Source organism: Triticum dicoccoides, chromosome 7A (genome assembly GCF_002162155.2).
Source record: "Triticum dicoccoides isolate Atlit2015 ecotype Zavitan chromosome 7A, WEW_v2.0, whole genome shotgun sequence".
Taxonomy (NCBI): Eukaryota; Viridiplantae; Streptophyta; class Magnoliopsida; order Poales; family Poaceae; genus Triticum; species Triticum dicoccoides.
Window position 1 is genome coordinate 533455747 of NC_041392.1, and position 17764 is coordinate 533473510.

Below are 17764 nucleotides of genomic sequence, written 5' to 3' on the forward strand. Positions count from 1 at the left end.
CATCTTTCTTCCGCCCCTCTCCCCGCGCTTGTCCGCGTCCTCCAACCACCTCTACCATCGAGGCCGAGAGCTCGGCTCTGCCGGCCATGTCGCCGCCGTGGCCACAGGCGCATAAGCTCGAATCCGAGCACGCCTTCGTCTTCCACGCGCTCCCAGGAGCGCGTAGCACCATACCACGCGCCTCGCCGTGCCCCGCAGCCTCGGTTTCGGCCTCGCCCGAACTCCGGCGGCCGCCAAGGTCGTCGCCGGCGATGTTTCTGGCCACCCTAGCTCCACCCACTGCCACCACTCGATGCGGTTTGCTCCCAGCTATGCATAGATGCTCTTCATCGTCGTTTTGGTTGCCGGAGCACGAAACCCGCAGCCCTCCGCCGCGTCTGGCCTCGCCGGCAGCTAAACGCCGGCGAGTTTGACTCAGTTTGACCCTTGTGTGGGCCTAGGTAGACCCCCTTGAGTCTATGACAGGTGGGGGCCGGTCTTCTAATTAGTTTAGGATTAGTTTTAACTAAGTTTAATTAATTCAGTCACTGACATGTGGGCCCAGGCCCCACTGACAGCTAATTAGTGTTAATCTAATTCTGTTAACTAGTTGTGACACTGACAGAGAGGGCCCACCAGTCAGGTTTGACCTGGCCGACCCAGTTGACCTGCTGACGTCACATCTATGTCATGCTGACGCATTAATTCAATTACTGGATTTATTCTTTAATAGGAAATTCCAGAAGATAGTCAAAACTTCTAAAAATCATAGAAAATCAACCATAGCTCCAAATGCAAAGATTTATATATGAAAAATGATCAGAAAAATTCAAACTATCCATCTGTAACGGTTTCATGCATGACAAAACAAGTTAACCTTGCTGTTTAAGCAGAATAAGGTGATGCTCTAATAAGGCCATGTTTAATGAGCTAATATTTGAATCTTTGATTCAAATTAGTTCATCCCCTTCTGTTTTAGCTTGCATTAGGCCAAGACACTTTCATCTTGCCATGTCATAGCATGCATCTTATTGTTGCATATTGCCATGTGTTGATTATGCTTCGGTGTGTCTTTCGTGGTAGGTTCTGCCTCCGAGGATAACCCCGAGTATCCGTTTGAAGGGCAGTACCCTACTACCACTACAACAGGCAAGCAACCCATTGATCATTCCGATACAAACCTATGTTCTCGCTTCTGCTCTTGTTTACTGCATTAAGACAACGTGATTCAAACTGCTGTGTGCTACGGTAGTTGAACCCTTATCCTCTGCATGACCTGTCATTGCCACAGTAACTAGATGAAACCCACTAGCATGTGTAGGAGTTTATTGAGCCATGTATGTGATTCCTACCTTGCTATGCCTGCTATGCTTAGAGTTCTGTCAGGTCTGGTTCATCTGGGTGATGGGCTAGAGTGATATGATTATGTCGGTAATATGAGGGATGTGTTGAACATGTTTTGGTAAAGGTATCGATGAGAGGCCATGTAGGAGTACATGGTGGGTTGTTTCATTGAGACCGTCCATAAGAACTGAGATCTGTATGTGTGATTTAAGATGCAGTTACTACCGTACATTGGGCCCGAAACCAATGGACCCTCTCGGCTTCTTAAATACCTTAGTACACTGTCCAGGAGTTGCAAATAGTTTCTGGTGTTTGTAGGTTATGTGTTGGCGGCCGTGCGTACCATTGACCCTAGGGGTGGGCTACGTTGCAGTAGACACACCGTGGCACGGTGTACCAAGTCACCCGTTTGGTGTCTCGGGAACCCTGGTCACATCGTTTGGGGCCGTATGTGGAAACCTCGGCCGGACTCCCTGCGGATGGAACCTGGATAGGCGATACACCTGGACCAGAGACTTAAGTGTTTAGGTAGGCCGTGGCCGACACCCTCGCTGGGCTTCCGCTTGAAGGTTGTCGTGTACATGTCGTGTAAACGGCGGTAAGTGGTGAAAGCGTGTATGAAGAAGTATACCCCTGCAGGGTTAGCATCATCTATTCGAATAGCCGCGTCCGCGATAAAGGACTACTTGGTTGCCTATACAGTTCATAGACAAGTTAATGGATACTACTAAAAGACTCAAGATAAGTGTGAGTACCGAGGATGGCCCTCTCGTAGGATGACGAGAGAGGATCCCCGGTGGAGTATTGTGTTGGTGAGTAGTGGACTCGTGTGCGAAAACTATTTTACTAGTGGAGTACCATAGGATAGCTTAGCCAAGAGTCAAAGATGGCTTGCTGCAATAACCCCACCACCTTCTTGAGAATGAGCATGTATATTAGGTTCTGATGTAAGACTTGCTGAGTACCTTTGTACTCATGTTTGCTCAATTACTGTTTTTAGACGACAACACCGCCCACTCCGATGGGTTCTACGTAGACCTTGACATCGACGAGTGACTAGCCACCCAGGTGGTGATCCTGGCCATGGAGGGCCCCATGTAGATAGACATGCTTCGAGAAGCCTTCTTTCTTTCTAGTGTCTGTACTCAGACTAGTTGCTTCCGCATGTGCTTGTATGATTGTATGACTTGAGTGTCGGGTCATGTGACCCCTATCTTTATGAACTTGTTATGTATGGCTCTCTGGAGCCTTTAAATAAAGTACTTAAGTTGTAGAGTTTTGTTGTGATGCCATGTTGTATGTACTCATATTGGGCATATTGTGTGTATGATTGAAATGCTTGGTATGAGTGGGATCCGACAATCTAGTTGTTTATCCTTAGCAGCCTTTCTTATGGGGAAATGTAGTCTAGTGTTCCTCGAGCCATAGTAGTCCGCTACAGCCCGGTTCACCGGAGTCCTGCTAGCCCAGCACTACTGCTCAGGACACTTGACTGGCCGGCATGTGTGTCACGTCGTTCCTATGTCTGTCCTTTCAGGGAAATGTCACGCGGTGACATCCGGAGTCCTGCCTAGCCTGCTGCAGCCCGGGTTCCCCGGAGTCCTGTTAGCCTAGTGCTACAGCCCAGAATCACTCGCTGATGACCGACATGCTCGACGTGATTCATGTATGCCTGTCTCCATAGGTCTGTGCCGCTTTGGGTTCACGACTAGCCATGTCGGCCCGGGTTCTCTGTCATATGGATGCTAGTGACACTATCATATATGTGAGCCAAAAGGCGCAAACGGTCCCGGGCCACGGTAAGGCAACACCCATGGGATACCGTGCGTGAGGCCGCAAAGTGATATGAGGTGTTACCGGCTAGATCGATGTGGCTTGGAATCGGGGTCCTGACATTGTGCCACCGAGGAGCTAAAGTATTATAAGGACAATGTTGATCCGGCGGACATGACTCCATTAAAGAAGCCAAGTACGGAGCATGATCCGGCCCTGAAGTTCAAATCGGCAGCAGAAACTAAGCTTGTTGACTTTGTACCTGGTGATTCGTCCAAGCAGTTCAGCATCAGTGCCAACTTGGATCCGAAATAGGAAAGCGCGCTCATCGAGTTCATCCATGAGAATCGGGACATTTTTGCTTGGAAGCCCTCTGACATGCCAGGTGTACCGAGGCAACTCGCTGAGCACACCCATAATGTGGATCCTAAATACAAACCGGTGAAACAGTTCCTCCGCCGGTTTAACAAAGAAAGACGCAAGGCGATTGGAGAAGAGGTAGCCAGGCTCTTAGCAGCTGGCTTTATTGTTGAAGTTTTTCACCCTGAGTGGCTTGCCAATCCGGTGCTGGTCCTTCAGAAAAATGGCACCTGGAGCATGTGTGTGGATTACACAGATCTTAATAAGGCTTGTCCAGTAGATCCTTTTGCCCTCCCCCGTATTGATCAAATTATTGATGCTATGGCGGGTTGTGAGCATTTAAGTTTTTTGGATGCATATTTTGGCTATCATCAGATCAAAATGGCAGTTAAGGATCAGGAGAAGACGACATTCATAACTCCCTTTGGAGCCTTCTGCTATGTGTCAATGCCCTTTGGGCTCAAGAGTGCCCGGGAAACTTATCAACGGTGTGTGCAAAATTGTCTTCACAAGCAGATTGGCCATAATGTACATACTTACGTGGATGATATCGTGGTTAAATCCAGGGAGAAGGAGACTCTGATTGATGATTTAAAGGAAACATTTGATAACCTGAGGACATACAAGATGATGCTTAATCTGGACAAGTGTGTCTTTGGTGTACCGGCGGGCAAGTTATTGGGTTTTCTGGTGTCCAATAGGGGAATTGAGGCTAATCCGGAGAAGATCACAGCCATCACCTCCCTGGCTAAACCGAAGTGTATCAATGATGTTCAACGCCTCGCAGGCCGGATTGCTGCGTTAAGCCGGTTTATCAATCGTCTTGGTGAGAAGGCAATCCCTTTGTATCAGATGTTGAAGAAGATGGATCAGTTTGTTTGGAGTTCCGCTGCTGATGAAGCATTTGAGGACTTAAAGCGGCAGTTGGCCAATCCGCCTGTGCTCGCCGCTCCCATTGACAAGGAGCCGGTACTGCTATATGTTGCTGCTAATGCTCGGGCAGTCAGCGTGGCTATTGTGGTGGAGAGAAAGGAGGCAGGTAAGGAGCATCCAGTTCAACGTCCGGTCTATTATATCAGTGAGGTACTCATTGAGTCCAAGCAAAGGTATCCGCATTGGCAGAAGCTGGTGTATGGAGTTTTTATGGCAAGCCGGAAGCTTAAACAATACTTCCAAGGGCACCCAATTACGGTGGTCAGTTCTGCTCCTTTGGGGGATATCATCCAGAATCGGGAAGCAACTGGCCGTTTGCCAAGTGGGCTATAGAGCTTGGGCCGCACAGTTTGAAGTATGTGCCTCGGACGGAGGTTAAGTCTCAAGCGCTTGTTGATTTCATCAATGATTGGACGGAAATTCAAGCACCTGAAGAAAAGCCGGATCACACATATTGGACGATCCATTTTGACGGATCCAGGCAATTGGAAGGCTCGGGGGCTGGAGTCGTATTAACTTCCCCACGAGGTGATAAGTTTTGTTACGTTCTCCACTTAATGTTCCCCTGTACTAACAATGCAGCTGAGTATGAAGCCTTGCTCCATGGTCTCCGGATGGCTAAGGAGATGAATCTAAGTCGAGTTAAGTGCTTCGGTGACTCGGACCTTGTGGCTCAACAAGTGTCTGGCACTTGGGACTCCAAGGACTCACTCATGGCAGCATATCGTCGTGAGGTGGATATTGTTGCAGGTCATTTTAAAGGCTATCAGGTGGACCATGTGGACCGGCGGAAAAATGAAGCGGCGAATGCCTTAAGACGGATGGGCTCTCAGCGCAAACCGGTCCCGCCCAATGTTTTTCTGGATGTGCTGCACTACCCGTCGGTCAAGATCCCTGGTGAAGCGGATTTGGCTATTCCTCATCTGGAGGCTCAATTGGTGGCAGCTCTTCATGTTATTCCGGATTGGACGCTTCCTTACCTAGCGTACAAGAACCGGGGTGAGTTACCAGAGGATGAGACTCTGGCCCGACAGATAATCCGGCGATCCAAGTCCATGACTATTATCAACGGCGAGTTGCATCATTGCAGTGTGTTAGGGGCGTTTCAACGCTGTGTGTCTCCTGAAGAAGGCTGTGAAATCTTGCGTGAGATCCACGAAGGAGATTGTGGTCACCACGCCGGTTCAAAATCTCTGGTGGCTAAAGCGTTTCGTCATGTCTTCTATTGGTTAACTGCCCATGCTGATGCGGAGGATCTGGTCAGACGATGTGATGGTTGCCAAAGGTTTTCAAGACGTGCTCATGTGCTGGCTCAAGAATTGAGAATGATTCCAATTACTTGGTCGTTTGCAACTTGGGGGCTGAATATGGTTGGGCCTTTCAAAAGGTCCAGAGATAAGAAGACCCACCTCCTGGTGGCGGTTGACAAGTTCACAAAATGGGTGGAGGCAGAACCTGTTAGTAAGTGTGACGCAGCCACGGCGGTTCAGTTCATCAAAAAAGTGATTTTCTGGTTTGGCTTTCCACACAGTATCATCACAGATAATGGTACCAATTTGTCCAAGGGTGCCATGAAGGAGTTCTGCGAACGGGACCATATCCGGCTCAACGTTTCATAAGTGGCGCACCCACAGTCCAATGGTCAAGCAGAAAGAGCTAATCAAGAGATCTTGAGAGGCATCAAGCCCCGGCTCATGGTTCCTTTGCAGAGAACGCCAGGTTGTTGGGTAGAAGAATTACCATCTGTGTTATGGAGCATTAATACAACACCCAATAGATCAACAGGATACACACCGTTCTTCATGGTTTATGGAGCGGAGGCGGTTCTCCCTAGTGGTATCCGTCATGATTCACCTTGTGTGACGGCTTATGTTGAAGCGGACAACGAGATAGCATGGCAAGATGCTTTGGACCGGTTGGATGAAGAGCGTGACATAGCAACCGCCCGATCGGCGATTTACCAACAGGATCTTCGTCGTTATCACAGTCGCCGAGTCAGAACCAGAACCTTTCAGGAAGGAGATTTAGTGCTTCGGCTCATCCAAGATCAGACTGATATGCATAAGCTATCCCCACCTTGGGAGGGGCCTTTCGTGGTCAGCAAGAATCTGCACAACGGGTCATACTATCTAATCGATATTCGAGAGCATAAGGACTCACGTACATCAGAGGAGGAGACCAACAGGCCGTGGAACATAGCTCATCTTCGGCCTTACTATACCTGAGCCATTGGCTCTACTTATGCACATATTACGATGACGTATATATTATGATTAAATATAATAAACCGGAACCTCAGCTAAAGCGGGGTATCTGTTCTTTTACATCATGTGTGGTTACATGGAGTTGTTCTAAAGCGGCCTCTGGTTTACCCCTTGAGTTAGCTTTTTAAAAGCATCATGTTATATCACATGGGGGTTTGGTCGTGTCCGAACCAATACCATACCTCTTGATAGGCGACAGCCACCAGATCACTTGGGGACTTGGTCACGTCTGAACCAGTCATGCCTCTTGATCGGCCTAAGGCCAGAGAATCACTTGGGGGCTTGGTCGAACCTGAACCATTGCCATGCCACCTGATCAGCATAAATGCCACGGTTTCATTTGGGGACCTGGCTGACTAGAACCATAGTTACACCTATCGGGAGCTTGCTCGTGTTCGGCCATGGTAACGCCATCTGATCAGCTCAAATAAACCTTTTTTTTGCAAACGGTTTTGTCATTGCCTTTGCTTCACACTTTTCTTTGAAAGGTATTTCTTTCTTTTTATTGCATTTTTTAAACCGACAAAGTTTTCAACTGGTTCACACTGTCAATTGGCGGAACACGGTTCATTTCAATCCGGAGACTATTTGCCCGGTTTGATCTTTTTTTGTTAACATCCTCTTATGGAGTAACACGGTGTTTATTATAACTCGGCACGGTTTACATGGCAAACCGGCGTCATATATATATAGGAGCTGCTATCTCCTCCAACAGTGTGGGTTTATAAAACTCCGCTTCAAGATTGGCCAAGCCAACTTCACGCTCAACGATGGCAGGTATTATGTATCTCAAAAATTTGGTCATATACTTAAAAATTTCGGATGTTTTGATTTCATGTATGCAGCCATCATATTCCGCCTGATGGTACAACTGCGGTGGCACTTGGAGATTTTTTATTGCAGAAAGTACTTTGGAAAGTTCATCACCGAAAGGAAGAGCAAGTGGCAGCGATTATGCACGAAGGCATATCAACATCAAAAGTATCAGCTAGCCTATTACAAGGCAACACGGTGCCCACAATAAGATCGTTGTTTTTTGCAAAGGAGAAGCAGTTTTAAACCGGCTTCCGGTTCAAGCTTGGTCACCAGCCTGGCCTGATGGTTGTGGGTCATCCTGCGCCACTTCAGCTTCAGTTCCTCTACCCAGCGGCTGGAAATCAAGAGTTGTCCAGTCGATTCCCATTAATGCTTGAAAAACAACTTCATCATGGATCAGCAACGACGGGTCAATATCGGGAGCGTAAGTATGCTTACGGATTGGAGGGATAAGATTTTCCGCTTCATGAATTGGTGCAGCTATTCGCTTGTTTTGATTGTCATATTGGGCTTGATAATGAGACAAGTCTGCTTCTTCAGCCAATTGACAAGCTAGTGGATGCACCTCTCGGTTTATTGCTCGCAGATCCGCTTCACCAAATTCTGACCCGTCTTCCTTCAAGCTGGGATAGCCCTGAGCCGCTTCAATAGGATCAAAATCCGGCACCCAAGCTTTTGCCCGGATTAAGGCATTGATCGCACCGGTTCGAGCAGCAGATTTCTTCAGCTCTTCAACCCGGGCAGGAAGCACCGACAGTTTCATCAGAGTATCATGAATCAAGGTGGGCGCTGGCTTGTTGTGGGATGCAGTACAGATGATCCGCTGTGCACCAGTGTACAGTTGTTCGACCAACGTATAGGCGGCTTTCAATTTCTTACGCACATCTGACCCCAAGTGACCAATGTGTGTCCCTGAAATATCATAAAGGGTTAACAAACCAGCAGCTCTGTAAGACGGCAGAATCAGTTCAGAAGTCAAACCGGCTTACCAAAGATAGCAGTGGTCATGGCATGCACGTGTCGCTTTATGCTGGTCAGTTCATCCGCCACCGGTTTTAGTGCAGCCTCGGCATCTTCTGCTTGTTTGATTAAAGCGGATTTTTCAGTGGCCCAATCCGCCCACTTTTTCTTGAAGTTCTCCTTAAGCTGTTCCATGGCGCTTAAAGCACTGATTAATTCCTCTTTTGCTTTGGAGGTTTCAGCTTGTTGGGATTTCAGATTATCTTGGAGATCGGCGACTTGGCTTTCTTTCGTCTTCAGCTCAGCCTGCATGCAAACAGTTATATGATTCAGCAAAACGGTACAAGGATTGAAGTACCAACCACATAACAAGTTATGCACTTGGCACTTGGGGGCTAATGCATATTTGATCTTCATCTTTCAATTGCTTACAAAGTCCCAAGATCAATACGAGTATTCAACTTGGCACTTGGGGGCTAATGGCTATTTGCTCGTATATATTCTGATGCGGCGATCTCAATTACTCAAAGTCCCGGTTTAACTACGCTAAGTTGAACCGGCCCTTGGGGACTACATCAGCGAATTTCAAAGCATTAAGATTTATATTAGTATGTCCCGGTTTGAAAGAAGATTACAAACCAGCCCTCGAGGGCTAGGAGCGTCAACAAGAATTGAAATAGACAAGCAGGAAACAGCATATGGAAGTTACCTCATATTTATCTTTCATCATATTAACCAGACCGGCTTCATAGTCACGACTGGTATACAACTGGTTCAGGTAGCCGGAATGGATATCTTGGGTGTTCAGAGCAGCGTAAGTCGCCAGATCAGCATTCCACTTGCCTTTGCTAAAGGCAGCAAATTCTTCCTTGGTAGAATGTTTGGACAAAGCGACAGGATTGCTTGGCTCTGTATGGCCAGTGCCAGTAATGACAACCTCATCATCCTTGGTATCGCCGGTTTGCACTAGGGCTATTGGCTTGTCAGTAGGCTTTGTTGGACCGGTGGATTTCTCAATCTGGATGGAGCTTGTGGGCTGATTGACAGGATTTGAGGTATCAATAGGTCTCTCTTCAGCAATAAGATCATCGTCTTGCTGCGGTGGATCATTGGGTATATCCGCAGGAATAGCCGCTTCAAGATCTGGTGTTTTGCCCGGTTCAAGGACGGCATCCTCTTCGGCCGCTTTGTCCAGGCGAGCCTTCTTGCTTGGCCTAGGCTTGGCCCTGAAAGGAATAACAAAATCAAATACAGCATATGTTCCAAGGCGATGTGCTGCAAATATTATGATAAGTATAGCTTACCCAAGCACCGTTTTGAGCGGTGGCAGCTGAGTAGCCGATGACTCGCCAGAGGATGAGTGGGAAGTAACCTGGTAATCGGAGTCAGATGGATTAAGAGGTTGACGAAAGCAGCCCGCTTTAGGACAAGCACTAACAAGCAAATTAGAGACCTCTGAATGGCGTTTCCGAACTGGACTGTTTGGTAAACCGGCGGAGGTAACTACCTGGCTGCTGTGCCGGGTTATGCGACGAGCTTCATGCTGTTGGGTCTTCATAAGAAATTTGGGATCCAAACAAGCAAGAGGATGAGAAAATTTAACTTTCCGATTTACCTGACGGATTTTTAGTGAAGGCAAAGGTTCTGAATCGGAAGAGAGAATAATTACCTCTGCAGCATCAGCATGGCTGGCTTCGGCATCATCCTAACAAATATCATCATCAATAAGACGCATGAAAAATAAGCCAAGTGAGTCAAGTCCTACCTCAAGGTCCGGATTATCCACATCATCATCAGGGGCCGGATTAGAGGATGCAGTGGTTCTTTTCCTGTGGGCAGTCTTCTTCATAGCTTTAGTCTTTTGCCGGGTTGCCCTTTCCGGTTTGTCTGGTTTTTCTGGTTTCTCCTGCGGCAGTTTCTTGCTCCAAAATGGATCATTGCCCTGGTTTCACAGACACTGATATTAGACAATGACAAGATATATCAACAGCAGATTCAGCAAAAAGAAAAATCAAACTCTTACAGCTGGCGGTTCGTTGGTGGCACAGAAGGGAAGCAGGCCGGTTTTAGCACAGATGTGTTCTGGTTCATTCAACATCTTATTCACAGCCTCTGTGATTTCTTCATCGGTAAGCTGGATGTTGGAATGTCGCAGTGGATCATCAACACTGCCAGTATACTCGCACATCAAACCGGAGCGCTGACTAAGGGGTAGTATGCTCCATGATATCCAATAGCGGGCGAGATCAACCCCTATTAAACCGTTGGCCATAAAGGCTCTAAGCTTCGACAGTTGAGGAGCATATTTGCTTCTCTCTTGGGCAGTCAACCTTTGCGGAAAGGGGTGTGTATTGCTGAGCCGCTCCGGACAAAAGCCAGGCAAGGGATTTTCACCAGCAGGGGAGGTGTCTTTGCAATAGAACCATGTTTGATTCCACTCTTTGGGGTGGCTGTGCAGTTTGGCGTGAGGGTATGTGACCTCTTTCCTTTTCTGAATCACCACGCCACCCAACTCCGTATTGGAGCCGTCAGTAAACTCAGTACGGCGGTTCAGATGGAAACTGTCTCTGAACAATTCCACTGTGGGCTCCTCTTGAAAGAATGCTTCACAGAGCACTTGGAAGTGACACATGTTTGTAACAGAGTTGGGGCCAGTATCTTGTGGATGGAGTTGAAAATCGGCTAAAACATCCCGGTAAAATTTAGAACCAGGCGGCTTAAAGCCCCGGGCTAAGTGATCTATGAAAACGACGACCTCCCCTTCTTGAGGTGTGGGAGGGCATTCTTTGCCAGGAGCCCTCCAATGGATGGTATCTTTGCTGCCTAAGGCGCCGATCAGGACTATATCGTCCAGTTGAGCCTCTGTGACGCGAGAAGGAACCTAGTTGCACTCATATACTTGCTTGGCCATGATGAAATCTACAAGGTAGATGATCCCGGTTCAAAAATGCATTGATTAAGGTACATTGGTATGTGCAATGTTAAACCGGAGACAGATCTATCTAAACCAGAGTTTTATGAAGCAACAACATCTCGCGGTTCAACAAGGGGACTAATGGTATATACTGGTTTGGCAATTTTTTCTACAAGGTTAAACCGCCTGATCTAAGCATTAAAACAGCTGAGATTGCGGATGGATAAGTATGCAGAAATAGATTTCACAAGATTTCTCTACAGCGTTGGATCTGAAGCAAGTTCAGAAAATAAGAAAATATTCAAAAGCTCAAAGCAGAACAGTATTGAATCAATGGGCAGAAATATATGTGAGATCTATGGTCTTGGGCATGAAACTAAAGGCGAATACTAAAAGCTACCACTACACGGAGCAGGGGTTCACAGATGCATCCAGGAGCTAGTATATGAACAGGAACAGGTGATGAACACTACAAGAACACAAAACCCTAGAACAGATCTGTGTTGAGAAGAGCAGAAGGCTTACCAGAGTTGAGGAAGACGCGGAAGGTTGCCGCGGTGCTCTAGTGTGTTCAGGTTGATGCAGCGGCCAAGGTTGGTGCAGAAGTTGACGGCGGCGGCGGAGCTCCGAGGCTGGCGACGCGAGGAAGACGAAGAAGAAATGCATGAAGGGGAGAAAAGAAATGACCCTTCAGTCCTATTTATAAGGCAAAAGGACATGTGTCAGGCGCGACAATCAAGGGGCCACAAAACGGAGTTGTCGCCTCGATTTCCGCAGATCTATTAAACAAAGAAGCATAATGGATAGCTTCGTTATGACAGGTGATGTCACTCCAGTTTACAGCAATCAGAGAAGATGACATCATGGCGGTTTACCAATTTATGAGAAGATGTTGAAGATGAAGTTTTTGCTAAAGGATTGACATGAACCCGTTCAAATCAATCTGGGGCCTAATGTTGGGGATATTACTACTGGGCGTAAACCGGCCTATCTGGGGCGGGTTAACTTCGTCAGTAGTTAAGTATGTTAAAGCCTGAGAAGGCAGATGAGGGCTCAAGGCCCGTGGTCGGTTCAGGGCCTGTAGCCATAAACCGGCGTTGGTAGTTAACTTGTATTGTAAGTTAGGAACAAGTAGAGACCAAACCGGACACATCTATGAGCCGGTATTGGGACTCTGTGAACCAACGGGCGTCACCCGTGTATATAAGGGGACGACCCGGCGGCGGTTCAAGGAGGACAGACAACAACTCGAGACATAGGCTTTTACCTTCATCACAACTAGACGTAGGCTTTTACCTTCATCGAAGGGGCCAAACTAGTATAAACTCTCTTGCGTCCCTGTGTCCACTTTAACCCCTTCAAGCTAACCCGTCGCGATGGCTCCACGACTAAGTCCTTTCTCTAGGACATCTGCCGTGACAAAACCACGACACATAGTGTCACTAGTATGCCTCTACTTGACTAGCTCGTCAATCAAAGATGGTTAAGTTTCCTAACCATAGACATGAGTTGTCATTTGATTAATGGGATCACATCATTAGGACAATGATGTGATTGACTTGACACATTCCGTTAGCTTAGCATTTGATCGTTTAGTATGTTGCTATTGCTTTCTTCATGACTTATACATGTTTATGACTATGAGATTATGAAACTCCCGTTTACCGGAGGAACACTTTGTGTGCTACCAAATGTCACAACGTAACTGGGTGATTATAACGGTGCTCTACAGGTGTCTCCGAAGGTACTTGTTGAGTTGGCGTATTTCGAGATTAGGATTTGTCACTCCGATTGTCGGAGAGGTATCTCGAGGCCCACTCGGTAATGTACATCACTATAAGCCTTGCAAGCATTGTAACTAATGAGTTAGTTGCGGGATAATGTATTACAGAATGAGTAAAGAGACTTGCTGGTAAGGAGATTGAACTAGGTATTGAGATACCTATGCTCGAATCTCGGGAAAGTAACATACCGATGACAAAGGGAACAACGTATGTTGTTATGCGGTTCGATCGATAAAGATCTTCGTAGAATATGTAGGAGCCAATATGGGCATCTAGGTTCCGCTATTGGTTATTGACCAGAGAAGTGTCTCGGTCATGTCTACATAGTTCTCGAACCCGTAGGGTCCGCACGCTTAACGTTCGTTGACGATATAGTATTTATGAGTTATGTATGTTGGTAACCGAATGTTGTTCGGAGTTCTGAATAAGATCACGGACATGACGAGGAACTCCAGAATGGTCCGAAGATAAAGTTTGATATATGGGATAATAGTGTTTTGTCTCCGGAAGGGGTTCCTGATGTTTCCCGAAATGTTTGGGTACGAGAACACTTTATTTGGGCCAAAGGAAATCCCACAAGGTTTTTGGAAAGTGCAAAAGGAAGTTTTGCGGAGTCCAGGGGCCAGACGCCGGGAACCCTGGCGTCTGGCCCTGGAGTCCGAGAAGGACTCTTGCCTTTCGGGTGAAACCGACTTTGTGGAGGCTTTTACTCCAAGTTTTGACCCCAAGGCTCAACATAGAAATAGAGGGGTAGGGCTAGCACCCAAGAGACATCAAGAAACACCAAGCCATGTGCCGGCAACCCCGTCCCCTCTAGTTTATCCTACGTCATAGTTTTCGTAGTGCTTAGGCGAAGCCCTACGAAGATTGTTCTTCACCAACACTGTCACCACGCCGTCGTGCTGTCGGAACTCATCTACTACTTCGCCCCTCTTGCTGGATCAAGAAGGCAAGGACGTCATCAAGCTGAACGTGTGCTGAACGCGGAGGTGCCGTACGTTCGGTACTTGATCGAGACGGATCGTGAAGGTGTACAACTACATCAACCACGTCGATAAACTCTTCCGCTTACGGTCTACAAGGGTACATAGACAACACTCTCCCCTCTCGTTGCTATGCATCACCATGATCCTACGTGTGCATAGGAATTTTTTTGAAATTACTACGTTCCCCAACACGTACACACACATATGGGACCAACCACCTATCCATTTGTATTTCTTTATTTTGTTCAATCTTTCGTCCTCTTCCTATACAGCGGCTGGCCATCATAGCCTATGACGTTGGCCAGGCCATCCCTGTACTCCCTCACATTGTCTAGTGGCGGCAGCTCCACCGACCCACCCTGCACCCGAACAAGTCAACCCTCGTACTCCCCTCCTCTTGTGTCTTCCCCCGCTCCAGTTCATTTGGTTCGAGGTCTCGACATCGTCCTCCGCCTTGGTGCTCTTGCCACGGCGCCGCTGTCTGTCATTTCCAACATGGTCAGCAAAACAAGAGGAATCGGGAGACAATTGTTCCTCGAGAGGCTGACAGTCCCGGGCCCACCAGGTCCATGGCCTAGGTTTTGTTGTTTAACATGGGCAGCCCACGACAGGTTTCAACAATTTTTGGATCCAGCAGGTATCAAGCGGCCTCTGGGCCTCCCAACCTAGCTTGTCTATAACATCAGCAACCCAAGTTATGTTTGTTTTTTCAAGACGACACACAGCTCAGTTCTATTTTTCTATAAGAATGCAAAACTCAACCTATGTTTTCCCTTCTATAATAGTACACACACACACACACACACACACACACACACACACACACACACACACATATATATATATATATATATCTTATTTTATTACATATATATGTAATAGAAAAAACATAAGGTTTTAAACCAGTCGTTCGTCCAACCATTTTATAGACCTTCCCACTTCCTTTATTTTTCGTTTTCATTAATCCTATATCTGAATTTTCTCCCACTTTCTTTTTCAATGTAAACTGAGTTTTCTCCCAGTACCTTTCCCTAGAACCAACTCAACTGTCCCATGTCTAGCCTAAAAAATAATAATACCCCACGTCCTATTAACTCATCAAATTAAAATGATATTTTATTTCATAAACTGAAAGTTCTTACAAAATAATAATGATAATAATTGTTTATATATAACTTGGCAAGTTAACTCCTAGTGATTGAGTACATAAGCTTGCAAAGATTTTACTGACCAAAGTAGTAATAGACATGCAATCATGTGTTTATGTTTTTATAACATTTCTCCGTCCAACCCAACATGATATTTTCACCCAGCCCAGCAAGTCCATGGATTTCGAGAAAAATGCAAACGCGCTTTAAATTCTACCATATATATAAATGGGCTACATAGATGCTACATCATTGTTTCACCCAACCCACCAAATGGACTAAAAAACAAATGGACTAGCTAACATGTGGGCCTGTAGGTCAAAGCGTAAGCTAGGCGTTGGATTTACATCCAACGGCCGGCATTCTTCTTCAATCTCTCGTCTTCATCCCCCGGCGTTGCCGGGGCCGCCTGCTCCAGCCTTCGGCGTCCAGCGGCGTTGTTTTGCCCGCCTCGCTGCGAAACGCTACCCCGCCGATGGCCAGGACATCCCTCCACTCCGCACCTCATGTTATTCTCTGCCGAGTGTAGGCCCACCCTGCACCCGAACCAGTCAAGTTTCCCACTCCTCTCCATCCGCGACTCCATTGCTGCGTCGTCCCCATATCCAGGTCATTCTAGTCTGGGGCCTCACTGTCGTCCACTGCTTCACTGCGCTCGGCGCGGCGTGGTCAACAAACAAGAGTCATCAAGAGAGGACTGTACGTGGAGAGCCTGACGGCTGGGACCCACGAGGTCCATGGTCGCACGCAAGGAAAGTTCCTCCTTATTAAGATGTCCCCCCTGACAGCTGGGACCCACTGGCTGTATCTTCGCACGGAAGGAAGTGCCAACTTGTTATGCGAAAAAACTATTCCTCCTGATGACAGCTGGGACCCGGCAGATTTGGTGGCTGACTTGTGGGCCTACTAAGAAGAAGTGTACGCAGGGATTTGTTAACTTAATAAACAAATGATTCTAGCAGCTGGACCGTTGGATGTTAATCCAACAGCCGAGCTCCTTCTTCAACCTCTGTTATTGCTCCTGTCTCCCGTGGGCAGCACCGCGGCAGTGCTGCCACGCACTCGAACCAGTCATGTTTCCCACTCCTCTCCATCTACGGCTCCACCATCGCGTCTTCCCCATCTCTGGGCCGTTACAGTCTAGGGCCTCGCCTGTCCACCGATATTGGTGTGCTCAGCACGGTTTGGTCAATGTGGTCAACAAACGAGAGTCATCGGAAGATGACTGTACGTGAGAGGCTGACAGTGGGGACGCACCACACCCATGGACGCATGCATGCAACTGCATCCATTTTACCCTGAAAAATAATGTTTTCTCCCCCTGACTACTGGGACGCACCAGCTACATCTTTGCACGCAAGGAAGTGCGTCCTTATTATGAGCAAAAAAATATCCCCCATGACAGATGGGACCGAGCAGCTATATCTTCGCATGCAAGGAAGTGCGTCCTTATCCTCCCTGACCGCTGGGACCCACCTGGTCGAAGCGTACGTAATGTTGTCATTCTGATCACGAACGTGTACATACATACTGGTCGAACGGTCTGTCTGCAAGCTGCAGCGATGAACTGTGGCCGTGTAAGGAAGGGCACGTGTCGTCGTAGAGGCGCGCACATGTCGTAGTAGAGGCGCGCACGTAGCATGTACATGTACGTACAACGGCCAGGGTGCAAGAAAGTAAATACGACCACGTACGTACATACGAGCGGGGTCTCAAATGCCTACTCGCGCATAAGTACGGCTAGGGCTCATGTACAAGCCTGGGTCAGAACGGAGAAACTGTGTCCTCGTCGTGTTCATGGGGAGGCAACAAAATGCGTCGTGTTCATCAGGAGGCAATGGAATACATGGTGTTCACGGAGAGCCAACCAGCTTGGATGGAACAGCCGATGGAAACGAGGCCTGGCATACCGTAGAACAGAGGACACGGCCTTGTGTTCGACCGGCCACGGTCGAAACAGGATCCTGTTCATCGGGAGGGGTCTGGCGTACCGCAAAACGGAGGAAACAGAATTCTCTTGGACCTCCTACGGTCGAAATGGGGCCCTATTTGATCGGGAGGGGTGTGGAGTACCGTAAAACGGAGGAAAAGGACTTGTGTTGGAGCATTACGGTCGAAACAGGGTTCCTTTTCATCGGGAGGGGTGTGGCGTACCGCAAAACGGGACTCCACGGGATACTGTTCATCTCCACCGTCGACCTCCTCCAGCCTCCACCTGCGACTGTTCATCCATGGGCTCCTGTTCATCCAACCTCCACCGCTCCTCCATCGGCTACTATTCAACAAGCCCTCTCCACGGGGTCCTGTTCAACCACCCCTCCACAGGCTACTGTTCATCCAGCCCTCCACCGGCTACTATTCAACCAGCCCTCCACGAGGTCCTCTTCATCCCGCCCTCCACGGGGTCCTGTTCATCCACCCCCAACCATCTTGATCGGGATCCTGTTCATCCAGCGGCAACGGCCTATACTACCACGGGGTCTTATTCATCCAACCCCCCACC